Below are 22,194 nucleotides of genomic sequence, written 5' to 3'. Positions count from 1 at the left end.
TAACGTATCTCATCATTCTTCTGAATATAAGCTCTAAGTTGGATTAATTAAATTATGGGCCTTAACTCTCGAAATTTATTAGTTGGTTGTTACAATGGTTCCGGAGTTGATGAGTCCTGAATATTTTTTCAACACCTTGAAATCACTGCGTGCACTTGAACGAGGATACACGAGCGTTTTTGCATTCAATCCACACCTGAATTCATCGACTGGGCTAGAATTGATCGGATGGCATCGTAGTCACCAGCCAAACCTCGTAGCCGCTCAGTAACAGGTTCCTCAGATTCTTCTCGGTCATTCTTAGTGATGCTGGCGGCTTTGGCAACATTGATGCCTTAGAGCAGGCTGCATAGTTTCCCAGGCCAGTTCCTTACTCCTGTGCTACATACTACGTGGTGCCTGCAATCACAGGTATGTTCCTAATACACTTTCATATTCGGTATTGCGTGTAGCTATCAATACAAGGGCTGGGTGCTTACAGAAATAAGAAAGAAAATGTACACGCGCGGATGCTCGATGGCATAGCTAAGTTCGTAAGTCAGCGTAGGCATCAAAGCGAAGTTGTCCTTGTACGGTGAATGAATTATGTGGATTTGCGCTGGCTTTGCTAGAAGGCACAATTTGAGCTTTCGTATTATTTTTACAATGCCGTCAACTGTATATTGCAACGTAGATTAAAGACGAAGTCTCACAAGATAGACGATTCTGTTTAATAGGGGGCCAGGAGCAGAACCTGCAGCTCACGCGCTTCATCGTCTTTCATGACGCCGACCTTTGCGCGCGCCGTCCCGCGGTGCGGAAGCCCCATCATCATTGTGTCAATTTCAATGGTTCTGAAATAAAAAGCGCATACCTACGAAACATCAAACGTAAGCGCTTGCAATACTATCTCCCAATTTATCTGACACCATCTGAAATGTTCAAACTATGCTGGCAAACTTTCTGTTGTAAAATAACTGAAATCATTGTTCTGAGATATTAGCTGAAGGTTAATCAAGGTTCTACTTGTGAGGCAAAAACTATTAAGCCCTTCATTCGTAGTTTCGGAAAATAAGCACATGTAGGCAAGTGCAAATACAGTTTTGAAACCACATAATTATCTTTCTGTGTACCGCAATAATATGCAAGGTGATCATTTTTTAGTTGTCCGGAATTTCTAAACATTGCCTGCGGCAGATAGCATATTTCTTGTCCTTCAGCTGAAATATTGGAAAAGACATACTACTAAAAGCAGAATTATATATTCAAATTATTAGCGAAAAGTCACTAATTGACTTCGCAATTATTAACGTTACGGCACAATATAACTTACGAATTGTAGGCGGCGAGTTGCAATACATATGCGCTTAAAATGAATCTCTAGGTTGAGACCAGTTCTGTTATATAATTCCCATAGTGTGGGGCTAAATACATTGGTTTTGCAGATACTATCGTGCTGCTATGCATAAAACGGCGTTTTCACAAAAAGGTAAGTAGATAAACAGCGCATTTTACGGCGAGTTTGATGACACCTATCTCCGAGGTGGTGTCGTGAAAATTCAAGTGGATACGCACTGTGGGCTCACCGGCTAAAATTTGTAATTTGCAATATCTGCCGCAAGGTAAATAGTTAAGAAGTTAATTAGTGAATTTTCCTGATGTTTAATAAGTGTTTCGATTTCTCGTGTAAGTAATGTCCACCAGTGAATAAGCCAGCTCGAGGACTAGAATTGTGTTATCTTTTAAAATACTTCATTGACGAGTGTTGCGTACAGGCAACATACCAGAAAAGAATTCTTGTCGAGTTTCAGTCACGAAGTTCCTGGCTAAATGTCTTTGGCCGACACTGATTGACAGACAGCAAGCGTTACTTCATGGCTTAGAACAGGAACACTGAACGAGGAAGAAGTTTGGCACTTGACTCACTGTCTTTCGAAAACAAGGTCATTAAAGACAAGCCGAGGCAAGATATCGAGCTGCATGCAGTGGTGTCGCGTATGGTATGTGAAGCAAATGAAAGCGTTTCTATGGTTCACATATGAATATTCCTGTCTATGCCAATTCAAACGAAGTCTTAGGTGGCTTGGGGTGAAACCCACTTCCACTTCCCCCATTCCCTATTGCAGAAAGAACTTCCGCAAAATATATTTTTTTGATCATGCTTATTCTTAATGGGTTCTGCATATTTAGATAGAACATAAACATTTATTTCATAGAACATAAACATTTATTTCAGGATATTTATAAGTCTCGTCCTTAAAAGGCTAAAAATTATCACATCGTATACCCCACCGTATATCCACGAAAAGTGTGGCTGCTATAGAGGCACAGTTAGTGCACCTTAGGAATATAGTTATGTCCGTAGAGTGAGGGTGCACATTTGACCAGTCATGGGAAAGCAACAAAACGACATAGAAATGTGAAATTTCCCCAAACAAATCAAAAACACTCCACCATTGCGTAGTATGATGTGCAAGGGTGTGCGCACACAGGTTACGAAGCACCACAAGGAACTGAGTAGCATTAGATGTTGATGAACGATTTCTCCGGAAGATCCTGTTCAGCGATGAGGCGACATGCCATGTCTGTGGACATGTTTATCGCCACATTGCCTGATTGTCGGCTGCTGAAAATCACCGCGTCTACCTTGAGTCGAATGTAAGATCGCTAAGGTGAGCGTGCGGTGCAGCCTTAGGCGTGATAATGTGAGAGCCCATTTTTCTTCGCGGAGCAGACTGTGACGTCAAATAACTACCTTGACGTGTTGGAATTGCATGCAGTGCCACAGTTTGCAAAAGCTCTTATCTTTCAGCATGACGGCGCTCCTCCACAATATGCAATGAGGGTTGGTGAGTTTGTGGATACATTCCCCCAGCAGTGGCTAGGCAGGGGTTCTGTCAATCCATGGCCACCACGATGCCCGGATCTGGCGTCATTATACTTTCACTTGTGGGGTTATGTGAAGCAACATCTGTACAGTGAACGTATCAACGACATTAACAATTGAAAACAGAGAATCAAATATGTTATTCACTTTGTTACACCAAACGTCCTTAGCCGTGTGCGGGAAGAACTTCAATATCGCTTAGATGTGTGTAGGGCAATAAATGGATCAATAAATGGAAACAGGTATAAAACTTGAAAACGTTTCTTTTATTTCATCAAGATTCAATATTTCCATGTTGTTTCGTTGAATTCAAGTTGACCTAAATATAACAATTTATTCTTTTCTTTTTTTTCAGTTTATGAACACCACTGAACCGATTTGGACTGTGCTGTCAACAAAAAAGCAGTACGGTCAGGTGCAATGTTGACATGACGTCCAACATAACATACAACACCATATATTTTAACCGTTCCTTTGTTGACGGTGGTGGCAAGTAAGCGTTTGAATCTTTATTACTTGCGAATATTTATTTGTGAGGACCATTTTAGTAGCACTTTGGTAGATATGAAGAAAAGCAAATAGTAGCGAGGTATTCCTACCGCGAAGGACTAAAGCGAATTACTAAAAACGAAGTAGGTGGGTACTTTGTTTTTAGGTAATAAAGAAAGACAAACAGTGCAAGTACGCCTGGACTCTGGATTGTAGAGTTTTTGGGCAGAAAGCAGACTCCTCACGTGCACTACGCGTATCTTCAGTCCAACAGTTTGATAAAATGGAGTAAATGGTCGCGCGTAAGCATCGGACGTCGTCCTTGACTGCAAAGGTTAAATGAAAAATTATTTAAATTATGGGATTTCACGGGCCAAAAGCACGACCTGATTACGAGGCACGCTGTAGTCGGGGAACATCGGAATAGTTTGGAACACTCGGGGTTCTTTACCGCACAGCTAAATCTGAATAGACCAGTGTTTTCGCATTTCGCCTCCCTTTCTAATTGTGACTGCCGTAGCCGGGATTCGATTTCGCGACGTCGTGGTTAGCAGCCCAACACCACAGCCACTAAGCATCCACGGCGGGTTCCTGCAACAGTTAAACGTGGCTAAAAGACTTCACACAGCGGAGGTTGGCAAAATATTTTGGAAGAGAACTATGTGCACGTCATTTTTATATTTAAGCACGGGATCTGCACGAAAAAAGCACGGTGATCACAACGCATTTCTGCCTTCTTTGTTTTTTTTTAACATCATGATGTGCGAAACATGGTATTGCAACGAAGTATTACAAATATCAGAATGTGTCTCTCGATACATCAATCTGTGCAATAAGAAAGGGGGTGGTGTCCTGTTGGTCACTAGGACTAATTTGCATTGCGAATTTTTCGAGGACTTTAACCAAATTTCCGCTGACATTAAATTTTTACTGTTCTTCAGGTGTCGTAGCATTTATTTATGTGGTGTTTGACCCACCGGGAAGGAATGAGGTCAATTTTCTTTAATACATCGACAATCTGGTTTCTTGGGTGAATGATAACGACTACCGTTTAGTTTTGGGCAGTGACATAGATATTACCATGTTGCACGATAGCCTACTTCACAGAGAGACATTAGGGGTACTTAAACGAAATCCTTGCATTACTGCAATTACTACCCCTACTCGTATTCAAGGTAACTGCGAAAGTTTACTCGATGTTTTACTACGAATTTCGACACACACAACATTGGACCGGGCATCATCACGGCGCACGGCAGCGATTGCTTAACTATCGTTCTACTTGTGCATTGATCTGTGTTTCCATCACGTCTTTCTAAAGATAAACCCTTTACATTTCAGGATATTAGCCCATTCGCACGTCAGAAATTTCGCAATCTAATATTGCGCGTAAACCGGCAAGATGTGTAAACGAAAAAGAATCTAACAAAGCGTAGGAGTTGTTCTTATTCGTTTGTAAAGGCGCTTACACGAAGTCGTATAAGCGCATAACAAAAAACAAAAACAAAAAAGGAAACAAGAAAACCTTGGATTACTGAGAGTGCGCTGAAATTGATAAAACAAAAAGATGCTCTTTTCAAACAATTCCTAGGCACAAGAGACGCAACAGGCCTAGCAGAACTTTAATCATTCACGATTTCCTAAGGGTATCAAAAAAACAATATTTCGATAAATTATTTACACTGATACGATAATGCGAATGTAAACATTCAGCCAGAGAATCTAAAGAGTTAGAAATAAATATCGTGCCGAAATCCTGCACGGCGTTGACTGACGTTTTTGAAAGTTCTTTTGGGCCACTGGCGAACGGCTACTACGAACCTCGTTGCACAGAATACATAAAACCAAAAATCGTTGGAACTGCATTCCTAAGCCTCATTAACACTTATGAAATCTGCAGCACGTTTGTTAGACTTCGATATAGGAGAAGTTGCGATATCGATGATTTGCAGGCTCGGCCACCAAAGCGTGTGCTAGGCCTATTCTGTCCTGTCTTAGAGCCCATCTACATCTTTCATTCGCGAATGGTTCATATTTCCTCGGCACCTGCAAATCGGGAAGGTAGAAGCACTTCTAAAATCTGGCTGCAGCAACGAGCTCTGAAACTATACGTTAATAACGACCCGGCCTCATTTTTTTTAAGTCTCTTAAAAATTGATTAATGGACGAATAACCTAATTTTATAAAGAAACACAATGTAATTAGAGATTCCCATTTTGGGTTTACAGAAGGTCGTTCAACGGAAATGGCTTTACTGGTGCAAAGAGAGATAGGGTTGCGAAGCTTTGAGGACAATTTAGTCACTCTCGGCGTCTTTATTGATTTTTCAAAGGCTTTTGACACTATTAATCACAATACCCTACTAACAAAACATTACATTTATCATTTCAGGGGAACGTTCCTGAACTTTATTAAAAAGTATTTGAAGTAAGGCTATCCGACCCTTATTTAAGTAACCGCTGTGAAAAAGTTATGCCTATATTCGCGGGGGTTCCTCCAGGAACTATACTAGGACTACTATTATATGACTTGTATATAAAAGGGATAACTAATATCAATATCACGGAATAAATGTTAATATACGGCACGACACTAATTTGTTTAAAACTTTTAAAGACTCTAAAGAATTGTCAAGTGTTTCCAATGATACACTAGCACAAATAAACAAGTAGAGCTCATGAAACTTATTAACTATTATTACTACTCAAACAAAAGGCACGCTTCTTCAGTCAGAAAAGAGCGAAGCAGCGATGGACGCCTAAAATGTCTTACCACTTTGATAAGTATAGTGCCATTAGTTAAAACGCTAGGTATGATTTTTAAGAGAAAATGCTATGGAATAACCATGGTAAATTATTCCTAACAAACATGCACAAGCTGTTGGCATACTAATAGGATTGCGCTTCCGTTTACCATCAAGAGTGAAGGCCTTACTTTATAATTCGATTGTTTATTCTCACGTTCGCTATTGTCCCCACGTACGGGGCAACACCCCTAGCAATACCAGGAACATTCTATATTTATTTCGAAAGAAAGCTATCCGTGCAATTTCAAACTTTTCATTCGAAGCACATACTTAGCCTCTTTATTGTCAATTATATGTAACGCCGATAAACTTGTTCAGTATTGCAATTTTAATAGGACGTTCTTTTTTATGAAATGGGAAAGGCAGCAATCATTTTAAGTACACGTCAAGGCTAATAATAAATACAAGCAGTTTCCAAAAGAAACTTGGAATTTCCTTCATTCAAGAACTAACTACGGAACTCAAATGCTGCGCGATGCACTGCCACCTTATCTCTCCTCATTAATCGGCATTCTTATTTATTATTTCAACTACGTGCCCAAACTTGCCATTCATACTGCTATTTGTGTGTAAGATCTAGTTCTTTTTTGTTTCTGACGAACATGGATTTTAAGCTGCAACTGCACAGTGACTTCTATACTTTTGTATTTATGTGAATGTTCCCTTTAAATGAAATGTGATTTATCTTGTGCTGTTCGTTGTCTTTCTGCAACTTGTATGACATGTACAAATTTTGCATTCATGTCGGTGTTTTTGCTGCTGTGCAAAAGTAATATTGTATAAGTAGTCCCATTTGATTCACACATTGTTTATACCTACATTGTTTTACAAATACATAAACGAGAAGAAAAGAGGTTAGCCAAGGGTCCCGATTTTTATTAGTCATATCAGTCATCCACTTTCATTTCAATTACTTTATTGTTTCTTTATATTACCCAAGAAAGTGGATGGGGAAATGGCGCCGCAGTAGCTCAATTGGTCGAGCATCGCACGCGAGATGCAAAGGTTGTGGGATAGTAGTCTTTCCACCCACTTTCATTACCAGTACTTTATCGTTTCTTTATTTCATTTATTAAGCACAAGAAATTTCCCCTATGTTGTCCTCTGCGTCAGTGTTTCTTGGCTTCTTATGATATGACTAATAAAAATTGGGCCCCTCGGTTAACCCTCTTTCCTCTGGTATATATATATATATATATATATATATATATGTTAAGTGTTGCCAGAAGACTAATAAGTGACACAGACCTAGTTAAACGAATTTGTGGCGTTTTCTCTGCGCCTCTGTCCTCTGCACGTTGTATAGCTACGACGACGAAGTGCCTTCTTCTTAGAACGCTTCTATCTGTGTTCTCTGTTTTCCGACGAATTCTTCGGAATTTCCTGGTGCCTTGGCTCCCGGTTTTGTGGCCATGGACGCGGAGCCTTCCAGAGGCCCTCCTGGCCAGAGGTCATCAAGGCCGTCCCTCACGAGGAAGAGAGGAAGCGCGCTCAGTGACACCGAGGACACTGAGCTATACTCAATGTCGGATGAAGACTCATCGGATGATAGCTTCATCACTGTCCGCAGAAAGAGGGCCAAAAGGAGGACTGTCAACGCGAACCCATCAACGCAAGCGAGCACGGCGACTCTGAAGTCAAGGCCTGAACGCTGGCCTCACGCCATCGTGTTCGTACCCGAAGAGCCCTCAAACAACCTCCGACTGCTAAACAGGCAAGAACTATCTGTTTTCTTGGAAGGGGTCGTGCCGAATGAAATTAAGGACATTCGTATAAATGCACGCAAAAATGTCCTCGCAATTGATGTTAACAACGGGAGTGCGCTCGAAAAACTGAAGCAAATCTCGGTGCTAGGGCGCATCAAAGTGCGTTCATATATCCCGATGGATGACGCATCCACACCAGGTGTCATTTATGACATCGATGTCGCCATTCCCAACGCGGACTTGCCTATCCTCGTCAAACCAGCAAGTGAGGGTGTTGTCATCACGCGTGTGAGCCGCCTTGGAACATCGCGCTGCGTCAAACTGATCTTCAAAGGACATTGCTTACCAACACACGTCAAAGTCGGTCACTTCCGACACCCTGTTCGGCCCTTCGTACAAAAGCCTCTTCAATGCCATCAGTGCTTTAGGCTGGGACATGTCAAGGGTGTCTGCCCAAACTCGATACTGTGTCCCCGTTGTGCTGAACCTCACGCGGAGGAGACGTGCCGGGCTACTGTCCTAAAGTGCGGCAACTGTAATGGTTCCCATGCTGCCTCGTCTAGGGACTGCCCTCGCATCAAGAAAGAGGTCGCTGTTCTCAAGCAAATGGTTCGGGACAATTCGACACACAGGGAGGCTGCTGCAACGATCCGGCGTCGGCGTCGGCGTCACCGAACCTCCTCAAAAAAGGCAGAACCGCGAAAGGAGGGGGCGGCTTCCATTGTAGCACCCACGTCCTCCAATCAGGCCAAAAAGGGGCTGAACAGCACAAGGGAGTCGCCTGAAAGGAATTTGTCTCAAGAAGAATGGCCTGCGCTTCCGAGCCAGCAATCTCCCACTAAACTACAGATTGTCAAGCCCGCTCGGGAGCCTACTCCTGCCGCTGATGCCACGCCCAAAGCAGATCGTCAAGTCCTTTCAATGCTGCGACCCCTCATAGATGCCATTCGAGCGATTCTGTCGAACCTTGGAACTACGTCTGCTCAACATGCACTAAAAGTACTGGACGCCTTAAGCCCAGTGCTTGAATCCCTCGAATAGAGACATGGCCAGCCATCCCCCATCGTTTCGAGAGGAAGTCAAGGCAGCGTCAATCATACAGTGGAACGCAAGAGGACTAAAATCACGCCTTTCGGACTTTCGTCAGTATATATATACTAATTTGTTCCCAGTCATTGTCATATGTGAGCCCAATCTATCGAAACCAGTCAGATTATCGGGATACGAAGCTGTTATATCCGCAACAACTAATGCATGCAGCAAAGTCATCGTTTTTATTCGTCGAGAACTGACCTATGTTCACCAGCCGATTCCGCCTCATGATAAAAATCAATACGTTTGCCTAACAATTAAAAAGGGCAAACTCATGTTTACACTTGTAGGCGTTTATATATCGCCTTCAAGTATTTTTGATCCCAAACGATTAGCGAACATCTTGTCTGTGTGCCCTGCCCCATATGTCATCATCGGAGATTTTAATGCGCACCATATAGCATGGGGAAGCGCAAGAACAAATGCAAGAGGGCAAAGACTTGCAAACTTCGCCTGTAACCACGGCCTTTCACTCCTGAATGACGGCAGCCCAACGTTTATACGAGGCGTGAATTATGGCAGCTGTCTTGACCTAGCTTTCGTCTCCAGCACTTTCACAAGATATGTTAAATGGTTTTCGGATATCGAGACACACGGGAGTGATCATATTCCCACATACCTTGTCATCAAAGGAATGTCCAGTCCCACCCCACGGAACACCATTCGATTAATTGATTGGACCACTTTTACATCCACCATGGAGGATGCTTGTCGAGAGGGCTTGTCCTCTGGATTAGAGGAAGCAATCAAGTCTACAATGCTACACGCCACGCGCACGGTCACGGTTTCGTCGAAGCGCACGGAATTGGATATAGAGTTGGAGCGACTTCGTGCACTCCGTCGTCGTGCGGAGCGGCGTTACCGGCGTACAAAATCCATCGAAGACCTTAGGACAGCCAGACGACTACAAAAGAAAATTCAACGTCACATGGATAGATTGGCATCTCGACGTTGGACAAGATTTTGCCAGTCACTAGACCCCCGAAAGCCACTTTCCCACATCTGGAGAACCATACGTGGTCTACGTTCCCTCCCTGAACAACGCTTCCCATTCAAAGCGCTGGCGCTCTTCCAGGGGCGGCTAGAGGCTGATGTTGCAGAGGACTTTTGTGCAAGGATCGCTGGCCAAGCAACCGGTCCAGGCTTTCCAGCCCCCAGTCGCATCCCTGTTTCACGTGACGGCCGCATGGATCTTCCTTCCATAATGGAGGAACTAGAAGCGGCTCTTGCTCTATGCAGGCGTTCTTCATCCGCGGGACCGGATGGAATATCCTACCGCGCCTTGAACAACCTGAGTGATAGCGCACGGAGAGAACTGTTACATCTCTACATCTTATCTTGGCAGGATGGCATGGTTCCCGAAGAATGGAAGATAAGCCGCTTGGTCCCTCTCCTGAAGCAAGGCAAGTCCCCACTTGAATCCACCTCATACCGCCCAATAGCGCTGGCCAGCTGTGTGGGAAAGATAATGGAAAAGATGATCCTTGCCCGCTTGGAATGGTACCTGGAGCACTACAACATGTTACCGAATTGCGTGGCTGGTTTTCGACGAGATCGCTCTTCAGTAGACAGTGTTGTTGATCTCGCTACGTACGTCCAGCTTCAAAAGTCACGCAAAAGACTATCTGCAGCTTTGTTCTTGGATGTCAAGGGGGCATACGATAACGTATCTCACGAGGCTATCCTCGATGCTCTTGAGATGGTTGGCCTAGGTGGTCGAGTTTTCCAATGGATCTCTCATTACCTTTTTATGAGATCGTTCTTTGTCTGTACCGGTGATGGCAAAACGGCACTACACTACACGTACCGAGGTGTTCCTCAAGGCGGTGTACTAAGCCCTACCCTATTAAACATCACACTCATTGGTCTCGTTGATCATCTGCCAGCAGCGATCAAGATATCAATGTACGCCGACGACATATGTATATGGACCTCAGGTGTGACACGTCCTCAGATACGTGCAAGACTTCAAAAAGCTGCTACTCTAACAGCTATATACCTGCGCAACCAAGGTCTTGAAATCTCTTCAGACAAATGTGCACTGCTGGCGTTCACTCGCAAACCAATGACACCCTACGCCATATCAATAAATGGCCACATAATTTCGTATGAGAAGACTCACAAATTTCTTGGCATAATCATTGATAGAGATCTGTCATGGAGCCCGCACGTGACCTACTTGAAAAAGCGTCTGACAGCAATCTCCCAACTTTTCAAGTTTCTGGGAGGAAAGACTTGGGGAATGTCAGTGCATGCAATGTTGGAATTGTACAGGGCTCTTTTTCTGGGCTTCTTGAGGTACAGTTTGCCCTTACTGACCAACACCTGCCAGACAAATCTTCGTGCTCTACAGGCTATTCAAGCTCGGGCTCTCAGGGTTTGTCTTGGTTTGCCAAAATGCACATCGACAGCAGCGACTATTACGATTGCTCGGGACCAACCTATACAAACACACATTGCGGTAGAGGTGTTGAGAGTGCACATTAGGCACGTTGCCCGTGCCTGTTCCCACCATCTGGCAACACTACCGTCAGAAAGGCCGCAGGCAGCATTTTGTACTACGATTTCGAAGTATTATACCTGCCTCCCATCAGGCTTCACCCCCGCAACTAAGCCATCGATTCCTCCATGGTGTTTGGCTCGACCCTCAGTACACCTCACCGTACCAGGAATCAGGAAAAAATCTGAGCTGTCATCACCTGCTCTTAAACAACTAACTCTGCTCCTTTTGCACGAGAGGTACGCCGAACACGTACATATTTATACTGATGGATCGGCAACTCTCCAGTGTTCCTCTGGAGCCGTGGTCCTCCCAGCGAAAGCCACCACCATCAGTTTCAAGACATGTCACCCAACGACACCGATGGCCGCGGAACTTGCAGCCCTTCGCGCTGCACTTCGTCTCGTCAGCCAAGAACAACCTCGAAGATGGTCAATATTCAGTGACTCGAAGGCTGCACTGCAATCTCTGCTATCGGCCCTGCGGCGCGGACCACACGAACAACTGGTATTTGAGATTAGAGAACTCATTCATACCTTAACTGATAAAGGGCACCACGTGACATTTCAGTGGCTTCCAAGTCACTGCGGAGTCATAGGGAACGAACACGCTGATAACGCTGCTCGGTTGGCTCTTCAAGGGGACGAAGAGGAGCCGATACCGTTATCAAGGACAGATGCCGCTCGAAAACTTCGATTGATCAGCCGTGACATCACGTTCTCCTTGTGGAACGCTGGAAGTTTTCACGACTACCGACTCCACAATCTTGACTCCTCTCTACGCCTTTGTATTCCACCTGGACTCTGCCGTCGCGAAGCTACCCTGCTTTGTCGACTATGGCTAGGGGTGGCTTTCACCAAGTCTTTCGCTTACCGAATTGGATGGGCCGACGACGCCTCGTGTGAGGACTGTGGTGACGAGGAGACTTTTCAACACCTTCTTTGTGACTGTCCTCGATATAATTTACAGAGACAACAACTCGCAACCGCGATAGCGCGCTTTGACCAAAGACCTCTCACAGAGGAACTTATTTTAAAATACCGCCATCATAAGCCTTCGCAGCAGAGGGCGACGAGTGCACTGTTGCGGTTCTTGAGGGCGACAGACTTGGACAGGCGGCTGTAGCCTGAACAGGTGTTGACAGTGCTTCAAGTGTCACTGTGATGTGCGATGACAGTATTCAGTGACAGTGACCGACTGTGATTGTGTGTCTATTCTCCTTCCTTTCCTTATCTCTACTTTTTTACCACTTTACCTCCCCCTCCCCTCTCTCCCCAGCGTAGGGTAGCCAACCGGACCTTTTCTCTGGTTAACCTCCCTGCCTTTCCCCTTTCCTTTCTCTCTCTCTCTCTACACAAATAAAGTTCAAAGTTCAGGACACAAGGAGAAGGGGGAACCGTTGAGTGGTACGTCCACATCATCAGCGACAAGCAGCTAGCCAGATTAGGTGTCACGTGACGCCCAACAGAACACGCAGAAAGCAACCTGCAGGTGCGTGTAGTTGGATAGCAACATGCTGAAAAAGACAGAATCCTAACACAGCATGTCTTAATAAGAACAACCTAGCAGCGAAAGAAAACTGATGGTACACATGCCGACCTGCGTTAAGATGCTAGCGGTGCACTGAGCTGATGGCTGAATGTTGTGTGTAGTAGCGCCACGAATAGAGAACAGTGTGGATGTCTTAGTGCACATTCTAAGAACGTGTCATTGGCTCATATCAATAACGGAGACGACCTCACCTGCATCCAAGAGTCCAAGGCTAAAGAAATTCATTCAAAATCATTTTCTAGAAAAATGTGAGGAATAGACTAATTTGACTACGAGAGTTCGCGCCTCAGGAAAGACAGTATCTACTTTTCTGTATCGGAAGGGCGGTGTAGACGACCCATATGTGACAGTAACGTCTGCGTAATGGAAATGGATGGCTTTTCATGCTGATTATTGGTGAGCCTCACGAGTGGGGCCCGAAAATGTCAAGCAGCGTAAGTAGCCCGTCGCGTGGAATTTGTGGGAACGGCGAGGCGGCGCCGACAGAAGTGTGCCACATGTCGCGCATAACCAAAGGAGTAACACAACGGGTGCTTGCCTATTCTCGACAGCTTTCGACAGCTTGCCAGTTCTCGACAACTTGCGTATCAGTTCCACCGACCATAGCTGTGTTACACCGACAAAGCAAGCAGGGACAAACGATGGCCGAACACTGAAATTTGCACCTTAACTTATGGCTTCGTCGGCATGATTCACTTTGTAGTTACAGATCTGAAATTCATGTAGACAATTTTAATTACAAAGTTCGCTTCAAGGCCACAGAAGAACGTATCAAGTCTGAGAACGAAACCTGATTTCTGGAGCTACGTGGACTCGCGGCGCTGAACTGACGTTCTCATTACCGGCTAACCAATATTGTCCATGTTCCTCCTTACCCTCCGATGAACGAGACCCACTACGCCCCACGCCCTGACAGGAAGACAAGTTCTCAACAGCTTGCGTATCAGTTCCGGCAGATATAGTTGTCTTACAATGAAACAAGCATGCAGGGACAAGCGATGACCAGAAAGGGGGATTTGAACCTTGACTAAATAGCGTCTTGCGCATGGCTGACGTAGTTACAGCTTTGAAAGTTACAGAGCACCTGCACCTAAATATATAGATTTGTATACAAAGCCCGCTTCAAGGCCATAGAAGAACATATCAAGCCTTATAACGAATCCTGATGACTGGAGCTATGTGGTCTCATGGCGCAGAGCTGCTCGCATTGCCGTCATTAAGGCCTTCCGAATGTCCACGTTCTTCTGTACGCTCTGGTGAATGACACTGACTACTTTTACATCCACAGATGGGTTACCCTGCCATATCAAGGAGATGTTCCGGAGAATATGACTGATCTTATGTTGGCAGGAATTACAGGTACGTCAAGATTAGTACTTACGTTGGCCATACGTATGTAGAGATTGTGGATTCCGATGGCCGATCTAATTTAAAAGGTAGCCTAAGGGCATGCTTCACAGATAGGGCGTTGATATCTACAAGCCTTTGTGGAGGACAGTAATTGCTTTCTTCGCACTCAAAGATGCTTACACCTGAGTGTGAGCGTCTCTCCTGTCCTCTGCGTTTCTTTTTGCCCGTATTTCCATTCAACGACACTATATGATGCACCAACTGCCGGAACAGCCTACGCTTCTGTACTTACGTAATTCGCAATCGGCCTTATTTTGTTCCGGGTCTAAATAAGTTGGTCTTTATGAGCGTACAATAGAGTTTCTAGCCATTCTTCTTCAGTTACAATTTCAGCCAATTCTTTATGACACGAGATCATATAAGCAATACTGAAATAAGGTCGGTAAATGCAAAAGGGCAAAGTGGTATGTGCGCTGTAATTCGTAGCTCAACCCAGTAAACTTAAAACTACTTTACGCACTACAACAGGGGATTTTGCGTTGAGAATGAGATAGATGTGGTCTGATGCATGTGTGCGATTCGGTTAGGAACACCTTATGGGATTAGTCAGGGATAAGCTGTGTACAACGCTGCTTGAACCAATGTTGAAGGATTGTGGTCTGCTTCGTGAAGCTCCGTTGGATCCAAAGTGTAATGAGGATGGGTATCTGTCCAGCCAAGTCGAGGACCACAAAAGACATCAATAACCTACGCTGAGGAGTTCACGCGGTGGAGCGTTCGCGGTCTCTCTGCCAAATTCGTTGTGTATTGATTATTCGCACAACCAGATTGCCTGTGCCACTTTAAGTGATTGTCGTGCGGCTAAAATGTGTACATTGTGTGCCCGTTTACAACAAAAGTCATTTTTTCTCATTGCCGAAAACGTGCCATAGCCATGATATCTTACATTTGAGAACGTACAATGAAGAATGTTTCTTGGCGCTTTTCTTACAATTCAACATTTAGGAACGACAGCAAGCACCAAGGAGCTATTGGTGTATGCAGCATCCAACTACAGCTGCGGGGTGTTTTATGTCACCCTCGCTGACGGTATGTATACAAAGGATAACTACAATATATTCTCCATTGTACATTAGAGCTAACTATTTATTGTTTTCGTTAAAATGAACGTGAACGTAATAAAAAAGCTCTTCCCCTTCGCCAGTGATACCTAGGTGGCTTGCTCTGTAATTTTGCGTTTGTGAAGCCTTCATACGTAGTGAAATTTTAAAGTTGCGTATCTTCTGTCAATAGTGTAAGGTCTTTAGTACATGAAGAGGTTTAACCGAATATCACAGCACCATTACGTAGAAACGGTGGACGGACATGTGAACTTTTGTAACAAATGGTTGCCTATGTCTTGTTGGTGAACTGCGCGAGGACGGCACAAGAAATTCAACAAACACGACTATCAAGATAGGATTTATTAGAATATGCACAGAGCATATATACTGACGCGAATGCACATGTGGTTGGTCGCGGAATCAGTCTATCTGCTATCCAAGATAGCCAAACTCCTTATTTATTAGACTGATTGATTGGGTGCTTACCCATTTGTCTCTTCTGTGGATTGCGTGGGCATTAAATATTTCACACGTGAGGCGATTTTTGTACGTTTTCAGTACAGTGCTGCGCGCAAACTTTGGTCTGCAACCGTTACACGTCGACACATGTAACGCCAGATTGCTTCCTTGGCCAATTCTCAACGAACACGAATTCTCCTTCAGTCGGGCATTAACACAGCGCCCCCTCGGTCCAGCTCGTACTAAATGCCCACGCGACGTCCGCGTCTTCGAAGTCTTGCTTGCCGATATCATTCTTTGCCCGGACTACATTATTTTTGACGACGTGCAACTGAGCACTGAGGCCGGTAAAGTTAGGCTTCGCCTCACGACCTGCTGTGACTGAATTACAGACATGGAGCTTTCGGACAGGAAGACCTTGCCTAGCGTCCTCGAGAAGCATCAAGCCCTGTTAGCAAACTACAGTGCAGGACTTCCCGGTACTTGGGCACCGCATTTCAACAGACACGTATCTAACTGCATGATTGCCCCTGTGATAGTATGCTGAACGTGAACAAGTGCGTGAGATGCTAGCTGCCGACAGGATTGGAGCGTCGTGTATTCCTTGGGGCGCACCTGTTGTCTTTGTTCGCAAGAAAAACCGCACTTCGCGGTTCTGTGTCGATTTAGAGAGATCAACAAGCATACCATACCAGATTCCTGCCCCGCATCGACGACGCCATTGATGCAGTACAGAATGCAATATTATTTTCGTCGTTATACCTGTGGGCTGAGTATTGGCAAATCAACGTCGCTGAAGAAAAGTTTAAAACCATGTTCTGCACACCAGCAGGGTTTGACAAGTCCAACCGTAGCCTAACCGGCTTACGCACAGCTTCTAGCATGTTCCAGCCCGCTATGAACAGCGTGCTAGGCCCCCTTAAGGATTACGGCTGGGTTGTGTACCTGGATGATATTTTAGTTGTGGGCACAACAGAAGAAAAATATCTTCGGAACCTAGACGAAGTTTTGGAGAGGAACTACAACGCCGGATTCCAATTTAATCATGAGAAATGCCAATTTCAACTTAGCCATCTCGGACTTCCTGGACTTAGCCATCTTGGACTTATCCAATTGAGCCATCTCGTATCTCGGTTACTCCAACTCTGACAAAGGTGTCCAGCCTCTCCCTGAAAGGACATCAGTTACGAACTTCCCCACTCCGACATGCATTAAACAGCTGCAGTCATTTTTGCGAATTGCCTCTTATATGCGAAAGATTGTTCCTAACTGCGCGTCGTCAGCTGCTCTCCTTACTGGCCTTCTCAAGAAAGAAGCGCAGTTTAAATGGGGCCAGTGCCACGAACGTGCGTTCCAATCGCAAAAACACTAGTTGAACGATTGTCCTGTACTGAGCGACTTCAATGAAGGCTGGACCACAGAAGGGCACAGAAACGCTAGCCAGGTTGGACTCGGAGCAGTACTTCCGCAGCACGACCCAGATGATGCTGAACATGTTGTCGCCTATGCCAGCTGAAAGGTTGTAGATGCCGAATGTCACTACAACTCTAACGAACTGGAATGCCTAGCCGTTGTGTGGAGCTTTGACGACAAATTTAGACACTACCTGTTTGGTCGCCAGTTCACGGTGGCAACAGATAATGCAGAAATTTCATGGATGTTCTCAAAACAACTCGTGAAGTATAAGTTCACAGCTGGATGATACGACCCCAGGGCTATGACTGCTCCGTCCGACATCGCGCCACTACATTGAACCGATTGGCTGAAGCATTGTCGCAAAATCGCAGCTGCGACAACTCGTCTGGAATGCAGGAAGCCTGGATATTATTTTCACAGCAAGGTGTCACCGAGGCCCAACGCCAAGAAACTAATACTGCGGCTGTCAGCTTCACTTGCGGGGGCCCAACACAACAGCAAACTTTTCCTGCCTGACGCAACTCTCTGTCCTATCCAATGGAAAAATAAGTAGCAAGATGAAGAAGACCTGGTCATCCCTGCTTCGTTTCGGCCTGGTATTCTTCACGCCATCCACGACACACCTGGAGAAGGACACATAGGTCATAGGTCAGCGAGAGAGGCTGAGAAATGTACAGGAGCGCTTCTTGTGGCCCTGAATGAGTAAGAGTGTTCCCTAACACATCGCTAGCTTCAATATATACCAATGATACAAGCTGCTTCCAGGATGACAACCAGGGTTACTGACTTCAATTCCACCTCCTGCTATTATATTTTACATGGTTGTCATAGACTATGCTGGCCCCCTACCAACGACAGCGGCTGGCAATCTCTACATCGCGATTGCTGTCGACCGCCTATCCAAATTTGTGGATGCAGCCGCCATACCTTTTCTGGCACCGAGCTACGTGACAGAATTTTAGAGAGACGCATTTGAACTGAGGCATGCTCTTCCGAAGAAAATAATATCTGGTCGGGCGCTCACCTGCCGCAGCTCCGAACTCCGCGCCTATCTACGGCAAGTAATAGTTGAGCACAACCTTGCCTCAGCCTACCACCCGCAAGCTAACAGCCTGACGAATAGGGCTAATCAGACAATGTAAGCCGTTTGACTCCCTACTGATGTAATAATAAGCCGGGCGAAGCAGACTGGGACGAACATCTCCAGGCTGCTGCTTACTCATTGAACACTTCACTGCAGAGTTCATCTGGAACATCACCGTACAACATAGCCTATGACAAGCTGCCCCCAGTTCATGCGCTCAATTTGCACGCCCCGATGAGATTTGGACCCACCGTCACGCGACAGACCTCATGTTGCAATATTGGAGAAGAAGCTAGCAAGAGTACTGCAAGAGCCCAAGACGGTTCAAAAGCGTCATTAGACCACCATCATCATCCCGCGCCGCAGTATCAGATAGATGAAGTATGAGTCCAACGAGGCAGTCGGCCACTAGGCAAGAAGCTACGCGCCAAATTTGAGGGTCCCTTTTTCATTAGAGTACGCCCGGGGAAGAAAACTTGGCCTCTTCGCACTCTCGATGAACAGGGAAGCTTGGACAGGAGAAGGAAGAACAATTTTGCCGTCCACGTGCCTCGTTTCAAGAAGAGCTTACACTGACACTGGTTGTGCGCTAACTTTCGAAAGCGCCGGGGGGGGGGGGGGGGGGGGGGCCACTGAAATGGAATGGAAGCACAAACTGGGTGACACGGGGCAAGCGAAAAGGGGAACGGGAAAACGAGGGGAGAATAGAACAGCCGGCCTAAGGAACAGGTGTTGTCTCCGTTCTCTTCATTACAATATATATATATGAACGGAAGAAATCAAACAGAAAGGCCCGACTTTTGTTTGTCATATCATATGAAGCCAACAAAGACACCAAGGACCGCATAGGGAAAATGACTTTTACTTATAACTGAATTTAACAAATGATGAATTCATGGAAACGAAACTGGATGAAAAAAACACCTGGCTGAAGGGGGGGCATGAGCCCACGTGATCGCGTTACGCCTGCGATGTTCTTACCAACTGAGGTACTCTGGCGTCGTTTTCCCATCCGCTTTCTGGGGTATATATGTTTATCTACTACAACTAACCCTGGGCTATCTAAACAAGATTGTGGGCCAATCCTGAAGGTAGCACAGTCTAATCACAGTGAGCTAGCACAAGGAGCCAATCGCCAAAGCAGTGCAGCCTAAAAAAATGTGAGCATAACATTTTCATGGCGATCCTCATTAAAAATCTGTCCTTTGAAATTTCTCCGGCGCCAGGCTGAATCGAACCTGGTCGACAGGAATGTGTGAGAAGGGAGCCCAGCTGCAGTACATGCTGATGCACACCAGGGCTACTGGTGCGATATCAAACGCCACGGGAATTAGGAGGCCTCGCAGATGTGCGGATTTCACGCTGGTTACAGGTTGTACATAACAGGTTTCGGCTATTCGCCTACATGCAGAGTCATCGTAAATGCGTTCCACAGGAATTTTTGTATCAGTAAAACTTGAGGTGTACGAAAGTTTCCGGTTATTGTTAACAATTGTCTGAAGAAAAAACTTCCAGGAAAAGCTTCAGAGTTAATGCTACTGCGAATATATAGAGGGAAAGGTAATTAAACACTCTCTATTGATAACATAAAGCAACCATGTTCGAAAAATAGAATACTTATATTAACGTTTTTTTTATGTCATATTCATCAATTATGAAAGAGTTCTATGTATATTTAAAATAGGTATGAATATATGAAAGAACCTTCTTCTAGATATTCTTTCTGTTTGATACAAATAAATGTTAGAGCCTGACTTGCTGTCAGTGAATTTTAGGAGTCGCAAATGGTGCCTTACATGCTTCAATTTGTTGATTTGTTAGTGGTCACGTCATTTAGCTTATATTTCGCGTTCTTTGATCTACTCCTTTTTTTTTCTCCAAGTGGAAGCTGATTCGTATGTTTGGATTTTCTAACTTTCTTTTCCGGTGTGGTATCGCGTCATGTTTTATCAAATGTTTGTCATTTCATACGTTGCCTTATCGCGTACTTTTATTTCTGGGGTTTTTGGACAAGTTATTGGTGAAAATTCTTTAACAGCACAACGATTACTTGTTGGAAAATAAAACCATTTCTTCAGTTGTTTTCTAGGATAGTACCGATAATAGTGATGTACAAAAATGCTTTCAGTATTGTACATATTTCTCTAAAAGCGTGGTACTCGCACAAAAGAATTGTACAGGCAGGTGAGAGCATTTTGTTTGGACAACTTCATGGCAGTGGGGTTTCGACCTAGGTTGTTTCAAACATCTAATTATAGTACCAGAGTTAAAAAATGGTAAAAGGGTTTTATCGGGCCCTGGTTGGCCACGTTGACGGTGTGCCATACGAGCTACAAAACAGTCAGCATCACGGCCGGAGTCGAAGTTTCAAAGCGGCCCTACGACCAGGCGACTTGTGAAAAGATGCAGACAAACTAGAGGGAAGGTGATAAACACTCAGTAAGAAGGGGCTATAACGCAGCATGCATCGCTGATTTGACATGACCTCATGGCCATGCAGGCAATCTAGGTGACCACGTATTACGGTCCCCGCTCTACACGGCAACGTGTATCGAATATAGTCAGCTGTCCTGAAGAGATCTCTGGTACACCATGAATCACCAAGTTTGTTCTTATTACTGACTTGTAAGTTATTAGTGTTGAAAGCCTTTTTTTTTATTTCCACGCTCAGTGCGGCAGACAGAATCTGCAGAAACCAGAGAAAGTGATCATCTCCTTATTTTTTGTCGTATATAAAGCTTTTATACTTTATATAAAGAAAAATAAATTACATGTGTAGTATCAATTGGTCGGTCGGAATTCAGACGCAATGCCCTAGCGTTTCATGTTATTTCCCGACATTATAAACACACTTCACTTGTGCTTGCTTTCAACTGTGATGATGCAGTGGTCCAGATCATATAGGCGGCAATTTCAGCTATATTTCTGGACAATAAGATGCATAAACGAGTTTCGTAATGTTACGCACGCACCGGCCTTTATATTTTGGATGAACATTTATATGTTCAGTGTTCACTTAATTTGATAAGTATTGCACTGAATGTGCAATATATTGTAAAAGATGTCGCATCAGGGTAAAACGGAGAGTATACTAGAACTAGCAAGTTTCATTAGTGTAGCATTTTAAGAGGCTCGAGTATAGCCATGAAGCTGAAAGATAAGTTTTGAAGAGTTTTGAAAGCATTGGGTAGAATCTAAGCAGTGGCAAATGGCCCACCTAGGATTTCCGTAGGGTGCAAGAACTTGATTAAACAGCTTGGCTGTTACTGTCGTTCGAGCTTCTGTGTATTGCATGCGCCTGTGAACGTGTTCTTTAAACAATAAAACCTGTAAGCTGTCATTCACAGATGCCTTCCTTACTTAATTGATCTTCAATGCAATTAAATCCATATTGAATAGCAGGATTTAATTGCTATTGAGAAACACATAACGTGCTTACTTTTTACTTTTTCTAGGTGGCGCACGTGATGGTGGGTGGTATGACCTCCGTGTGAGAAACTCTTCCCTAGCAAGCGTACCTCCAATGTGCGAACAATACCTTCAAGACTTAAAAAAACCGCTCTTTACTATCTACAACTACACCTGCCAAAGTTTATAATAAATTTCGGCAGATCTAAGCAGCTGTTAGCTGCAATTAACAATAGCGCACAACTACTTGTAGATTGCACTGCAATAGTGCTGACGAAGAATAAAACATGGAAGTGCACTACATTCGCCGTCGTAACTTTTTCAAACGTGTTTACGCTAGCCGTAGACATTGATTCATTCATTA

The 22,194-nt window shown here is 44.6% G+C and overlaps 1 long non-coding RNA gene across 1 annotated transcript in view; it reads left to right on the top strand.

Annotated features, from left to right (window-relative positions):
• The window catches only part of LOC129385466 (uncharacterized), a 76,541-nt gene extending 54,418 nt beyond the window's left edge, over window positions 1–22,123 (top strand). The window contains exons 2-5 of the long non-coding RNA XR_011895725.1: window positions 3,222–3,359; window positions 14,299–14,369; window positions 15,366–15,449; window positions 21,878–22,123. This is a non-coding gene — a long non-coding RNA (uncharacterized lncRNA). The remainder of the gene's footprint in view (window positions 1–3,221; window positions 3,360–14,298; window positions 14,370–15,365; window positions 15,450–21,877) is intronic.
• The last annotated feature ends 71 nt before the right edge of the window (window positions 22,124–22,194 follow it).

This window comes from Dermacentor andersoni, chromosome 7 (genome assembly GCF_023375885.2).
Source record: "Dermacentor andersoni chromosome 7, qqDerAnde1_hic_scaffold, whole genome shotgun sequence".
Classification (NCBI taxonomy): Eukaryota; Metazoa; Arthropoda; class Arachnida; order Ixodida; family Ixodidae; genus Dermacentor; species Dermacentor andersoni.
This window is presented reverse-complemented; position numbering and strand designations above follow the sequence as displayed.